At 32.8% G+C, this 7063-nt stretch overlaps 4 non-coding genes across 4 annotated transcripts in view; 2 read left to right on the forward strand and 2 right to left on the reverse strand.

The window, feature by feature from the left end:
* The first annotated feature begins 2939 nt into the window (after window positions 1-2939).
* Window positions 2940-3011, forward strand: TRNAC-GCA (transfer RNA cysteine (anticodon GCA)). The gene has a single exon. It is a non-coding gene; the product is annotated as a tRNA-Cys (tRNA).
* Window positions 3012-5373: 2362 nt separating this feature from the next.
* Window positions 5374-5447, reverse strand: TRNAD-GUC (transfer RNA aspartic acid (anticodon GUC)). The gene has a single exon. It is a non-coding gene; the product is annotated as a tRNA-Asp (tRNA).
* A 491-nt stretch (window positions 5448-5938) lies between these two features.
* TRNAY-GUA (transfer RNA tyrosine (anticodon GUA)) lies at window positions 5939-6022 on the reverse strand. The gene has a single exon. It is a non-coding gene; the product is annotated as a tRNA-Tyr (tRNA).
* A 1025-nt stretch (window positions 6023-7047) lies between these two features.
* Window positions 7048-7063, forward strand: part of TRNAT-GGU (transfer RNA threonine (anticodon GGU)) — a 72-nt gene continuing 56 nt past the window's right edge. The window contains exon 1 of the tRNA in view: window positions 7048-7063. This exon is cut by the window's right edge and continues 56 nt beyond it. This is a non-coding gene — a tRNA (tRNA-Thr).

A 7063-nucleotide genomic window follows, 5' to 3' on the forward strand; every position in this document is an offset into this window, starting at 1 on the left:
TCGGAACGCGAAAGCGGAACTGCTTGGCGTTGCATATTAGAACTCATTAAAGCCCGATTCGCGTCATTATGCTCGATAAAAGGAATGAGGGAAGCTCCCATAGAAAAATATTGAAAAGGAAAAATACTTCGAAGATGAACTTGTTCCCATGCAATAGTCAGGAATTCTTGGCGGTATCGAGCCGGAACAACCTGTTCTTCCTGAATACCCTGATTCAAGGCCAAAGAATTTCCTGCCGCTACCATATAATATTCATCTCGACTTGGGGATAAATAAAGCATCTGTGCTTTTTTTGATCTCTCAAATATTTTATAAAATGGACTTTCTAGAGACCCCCAACGACCAATCCTGGCATGAATTGCTAAGGATCCAATAAGTCCAACATTGATTCCTTCAGACGTGTCAATTGGGCAAATGCGTCCATAGTAACTAGGATGGATATCTCGTATCCGAAAATTAGCAGTTCGCCCGGTCAATCCTCCGGGGCCCAAATAACTCAATTTTCTCCCATGAACTATTTGTGTCAATGGATTTGTTCGATCCAAAACTTGAGACAATGGGTGTAATCCGAAAAAGGATTCATAAGTGGTTGTTAATGGAGTCGAAGTTACCAAATTCTGAGGAGTCGGTATCAATTTATGCCTAATTGCTCCGCATATAGTTCCTCTAACTACATTTTCTAAACGAACCAGAGCCAATCCGAATTGATCTTGTAAGAGATCCGCTACAGAACGAATACGCTTATTTTTCAAATGATTCATATCGTCAAGTGTACCCATTCCAAATTTCATTCCAATCAAATGATCCGCAGCTGCCAATATATCTCGCGGTAACAAAAATGTATTGTTCTGAGGTATATTAAGATTCAGTCTCTGGTTCATATTTCGTCGACCAATCCTTCCTAATTCACATCTTTGCTGAAAGAATTTCTTTTGTAATTCCTTACACAAGGATTCAGAAAATACCGGATCCCCGCCTACACAAGAAAATTGTTGATAAAACTCCAAAATGGCATTTTCTTTTGACCCAATTTTTTTTTTTTCCTTATCGGTCAGGAAAGACAAGAAAATTTCAGGGTAGCAAACATTCTCTAGAATTTCTCTTAGATTCGAACCCATAGCTGATGATAGAACTAGAATAGATATTTTCTGTTTCCTACTTACACGAGCCCATATCCTTGCTTTTCTATCAATCTCTAATTCGAACCTCCCCCCCCAATCTGATATTATGGTACCAGTATAGACCGAAATTCCGTTAGGATCCAATTCTGATCGATAATAGATACCGGGGCTTTGCAATATTTGATTGATCACAATTCTGTATATTCCATTTACTATAGAAGTTCCGAGGGAGTTCATTAAAGGAATGTTTCCAATAAAAATTGTTTGTTCTTGCATATCCTTACTGGTTTTCAAAATTAATCCTGCGGATACATATAATTTAGAAGAATATGTGAGTGATTCATATACAGCATCCCTTTCTTTTATCAACGGTTCCACCAATTGATATGTTTCCACAAATAATTGAAATTCAATTTCTTGATCTGTATCTTCAATTTTTGGAAACTTATCAAGTTCTTCTGTTAAGCCCCGATCCATGAACCCACAAAATCCTTCAAATTGTATCTGATTCAACCCAGGTATTGTATACATTTCCCCATTTTCATTCCCGAGCATTTTGAATTTCCCATTTATCAAAAAAATCCCATTCTTTTCTCATTCTTCATCGAATCATATGAATCGATCTAATAATGATGGAATTGAATTTCTATTCTGTTTACTGAATCACATGAAATTTTATCTAACTCCATATACCATATAATATATATGGAATGTATGAAATGCGTATGAACGGAAGAAGAAAAATTATACTCAAATTTTAATTTATATTTATAACAAACAGCTACATAAAAGAATTGATAAATGCCATTTAGCCTTATGGAGTTTTGTATAGAATATCAAAAAAAAAAATAATAATTCAATTTCTACCATTATTATGATATTCCATATTCCAATCCGATTGAATACCAGAAAAATGAAATGAATTCCTGATTTGATCTGTTCGTTGAGATAAAGACAAAATAATCATAAAATATATATCGGGAGAGAGTTGATTTTTCTAGCACTTAATTTTTTCATAGATTCCATTGTTCTGTTCAAAAAATGATTCGCAGAGAAGAGAGATGTTTTTACCCATTTTTTAGTTTTTTATTTTTTAGTAGAATATTTAGAATATGATTGAAGTGCGTACGAAAAGAGGGCTTGTATTTATTAAACATATGCAGATATAGCATTTCTATTTATATATGTCTTTCCTCTTTTCTTTTTATTCCATTATAGCTCTCTAGTGGAGACAACACATGGCGTGCTCTATCAAAAATTCTATTTTTTCTTTAATTTTAATCTATTCAATGAAAAATTGAAACACGATAATTTCTTGCTGATTCCCTATGGACATCATATCTAGATAGATAAAATACCTCATTAGATAACTAGAGCTGTGTAACAACTTATGTTCGGGGGTTTACATAGACTCATAATTGCTGTTATATTATTATAATATAATTTATAATTATATAATTTATAATTGAAATTAAGAAAGTTTTTTTATTGAATTGAAAAATTGAAAAAAAAAATCAATACTAATTAGTTATGTATCCATTTTTATTTTCTTATACCATTAGAGAAAGACAAGTGAAGAAGAATCGTCCATAAATTTGCCGTCAATAGTTAATAGTTAATGGTTCCAATTTTTTTGTCCTGCATTTTTACTTTTGTAACTGAGAATCCACATTTTCTTTTTCAATAGAAAAGAAAAAAGAAAGGGAAAGTTTTTGTTTTTAGATATTGTGTGTCTTGAGATACTATAACCAATTGAAGGTATGGATCCAATCTAAAAATAAAAAGGGGATACTCTCATTTTTTTGTTTGTAGCCTTTTGGCGACATGGCCGAGCGGTAAGGCGGGGGACTGCAAATCCCTTATTCCCCAGTTCAAATCCGGGTGTCGCCTGATCAACAAAAAACGCGAAATCCTATATTCTGTTTTGCTGATATAACTCGACCAATTTTCTCCGGCAAAAACAAGTGTAAGAAAAGGACTCTTGATACTTTCTTGATTATAAACTTGATTATAAACTTCCGGAGGTTTTGTTTTCTAAAGTGTTGTAAATCCTTACGTCTAGGATTCAAGGAAAAACTAGAGTAGTGGAAGGGAATGAGTAAATCTTGATATGGTAGCCCCTCCCCTACTAATAGAGGGGCTACTATCGGAGTCTTGAATTAGATTGGATAACGGGAGTGTTTAATTAACTAATGAATGGTTGTAGAAGGGTTGGAAGATACTTTGTATACAGACTGATGAAAGTCTCTGAGTGTTCAGGCATCCAATCAATATTAGATTGGATGGATAATTGGCTTTTACTTAATAAGGGACACCAAAAGAAAGAAGAAGTCTTATTATTGCTACATGTGAGTAACATTCTTTTGATACTTCCAAAAGTGTTACTGCGTATTTTGCTTGTGCTTAATGGTTCTCGATTTTACTAGAAATCATATAAGAACTTGTTATAAGCGGATTTATTGAAGTGTTTCATCAACGGTGGTGTGTCAGAATTCCCTTTTCCTTTTGACTCTGCACCGGTAATTCCACTATTATTAGTGAACAATAATGGAAAAATTCCTTCCTATTTGTTTCATATTCATAGAAATTAGGGGACATAATACACATGGATATAGTAAGTCTTGCTTGGGCTGCTTTAATGGTAGTCTTTACATTTTCCCTTTCACTCGTAGTATGGGGAAGAAGTGGACTCTAGGGGTACTTCTAATTGGGTTGAGGAATCAAACCGTATCAATTGTTTTCTAGATCGTTTTGCAAAGCCTTTTTAACTATTTTATTAGTCTTCATTTCGAAATTCTTGGATTCTAGTGGAGTAATGTATTCTATGAATAATACCCTTTCAATCAAAATCAAACAAACATTTCAATAATTCCCATGTTCGTATTTCGAAAGTAAAAGGGATACGGATGATAGGCAATTTATTAAAAAAAAAAAAGAATTCTTCCTAAATTTTCTATTTTGATGAACCAGCTCTTACCAGAGTTATATATGGACAATGAGGGACAAGGAACCCCCCCCCCTTTTTTTTTTCTGTATTTGTTTGTTTTTATTTCCTTCCCTCTTTACTGTTACTGTTCAAAGAGAAAAAAAGTAGTTCTTTTATTTAATAAGATCTTGCCTTAGTGTAGTCACATATTGCACACTTACCCCCTGTTTTATTTATTATTTTAGGAATTTTATTTATGCCATGCTTTATTGACTCATTTCATATCATGGATCAAAGAAAAGAAGTTAAATTAAAAATCGGTTCCATGAAATGAAAGAATTAGAAAATCGTAAGACTTGCCTTTCAATTATTTCAGATTGATTGAAATCAACACAAATAAAATAGATCAAGCGAAGAAATAAAATTGAGATACTATGTACATTACATATATTTCATTACATATATTTAATTGATATCGACATGTATGAAGATACTATTGTAGATTCATCTATATTAAGCTTGTATCTTTATACATTACAATAATAGATATGGATAGTATGGTAGAAAGATTCATATTTTTTTTCTACCATACTATCGAGTTTGATAGGATACTGCTGATTCTAGTCCATTCATTTTATTTAATTTATTTAAGACGTGAAATTGGAATCCTTTTTTTCTTAAATCCTTGATAAAAAGTCAAGTTTCATTCAAATTAATCACTTTGACTGACAGTTTTTACGTATATTATAAGTAAAAAGGCGGTAGGAACTAGAATGAACAGCGCTGTAGCAATAAATGCGAGAATATTTACTTCCATAATTTCATTGTTTTTTTTACTTCGCAATAACTCGGGATTTAATCCCATAGAGATGATAAATTTGTCGCTTGTAAATTCAATGCGATGACTTACATTTCAATGACATCGAATCGGATCAATATCATGAATAACAATATCTAAGCTATCAAATCGATTCACCGTCGAGAATTGAATAGTATAACATAGGAAGCTCTTTTATCCACACCGAATACAAAATTGGATTCCTGGCCCAATCAAAAGAATTCCTTTCCTTTATTTCTATATATTCTTTTCCACTCTTTCTTTTCGATAATCTACCGCCTTCCTTGTACAATCATCTGATGATGTATCATCTGACTGCTTTTCCACTTTCACCGTTTACAAATAGTTTACAAATAAACCCCAACAAAAAATGGAAAGGAAAAAATAAATAAAAAAGGCTATCCTTGGGAATGAAATTCTTTCATTTGTATTCCCTTTCACAGAAAATGGAGGGATCAATTGATGTATTTTTTTTTTATTGTATCCGTCGGGACTGACGGGGCTCGAACCCGCAGCTTCCGCCTTGACAGGGCGGTGCTCTGACCAATTGAACTACAATCCCAGGGCAATAAAGAAAAGTGTACAGCATAGATATTCTTATGATTTCATTCAAGCCATTTTCTATTTAAATTTTAGATTCGAATCGCCGTGTTGTAACAAACAAAGGCGCGAGTGATATATTGATATCCATACGGGTATGCGCTTTAGTGAGAGCAACGCGGATTACTAGTTACTAGTAATCCTTTCGTTATTGCCAAATCGATCGATAATCAATTTTAAAATGAAAAAAAAAAAAGAGTCTTTTTTCTTTACTTTACTCTTTCTTTTCATTAAACTTTATACTTAATGATCCTGATATGAATCTAGATCATTATCAAGGTCAGAATTTATGGGAACAAATAAATAGAACAAATAAAAAACAAATAGCGGTAGGGATGGATATATCAGAAAATTGGACTTTTTTTATTCTTCCCTAATTTTTTTGTTTGGCTTTTCTGGAAAACAAAATACAAAAAAATGGGCATTTTATGTTATGGCGGATCAGCGAATTATTGGGCCGAGCTGGATTTGAACCAGCGTAGACATATTGCCAACGAATTTACAGTCCGTCCCCATTAACCGCTCGGGCATCGACCCAGGAAGAATCAATTATAGGTTTATTGATAATCCATGATCAACTTCCTTTCGTAGTACCCTACCCCCAGGGGAAGTCGAATCCCCGCTGCCTCCTTGAAAGAGAGATGTCCTGAACCGCTAGACGATGGGGGCATATTTGCCTGACCGACATCATACTATGCTCATAGTATGAACAGTTTTTTGAAATTGTCAATATAATGGAATGATATGACTAGATCCGAAAGCTTTTTCCATCTTTTATGATTTTCCATTTTTGATTCATGATTTATACTCATAAATCATTCATTTGAATCGCCACTCTATTCTATATAGAAATAAATTAGATATAGAAATAAATTAGATAAATTCAATCTATTATATTATTATATTATATAAATCGATATTATAAAAAGAAACTAGATTATATTAATAATACAAAGTATAAGATCCTTTCGGGAAGTGATTGGTCTGACATAAACATAAAAAGGGGAGTTAAACTTCATTTCTTCCACTTTCATTCTTCATTTCTTCCACTTTCATTCATTGATTCACTCATTATTAAGATTAAGACGAGACAGGCGTATTTCTATCTCACACTAAGCCAGGAAATTAACAAAAAGTAAATCTGGAATTTTGGGAAGAGGGAGCAAGAAGTTATCGAAAATTATGTGTGTTTTTTTTTTTTTCTAAAAATTGGGTTCGGTGGACAAAGCAAATCTCTTCATCACATGTTTCGATAAAATATATTGGATCCATGTCGAATTGCTAAGGTACATCTATTAATCAAATCAAATAAATGAATTTCGTTCTGTTCTGATAAGCCAATTATGATCGGCCTTGAAACAATTCATTGCATTGATATTTATCAAATCCAATATCAATAAACCCATTTTACCCTCTACACGTTAAGTAAATTAGAATTCTCATTCCTGAATGAGCTACTAGCCACTATGAGTCTACTGCATATACTTATATATATATAACTTATACTTATATATATATATATAAATAGATCTTATCGATTCATTCAGTAATTGAATCGAACGGCCCTTTTAACTCAGT

Source organism: Durio zibethinus, unplaced genomic scaffold, assembly GCF_047325235.1.
Source record: "Durio zibethinus cultivar Kanyao isolate XHJ-2024 unplaced genomic scaffold, ASM4732523v1 HiC_scaffold_106, whole genome shotgun sequence".
Lineage (NCBI taxonomy): Eukaryota > Viridiplantae > Streptophyta > Magnoliopsida > Malvales > Malvaceae > Durio > Durio zibethinus.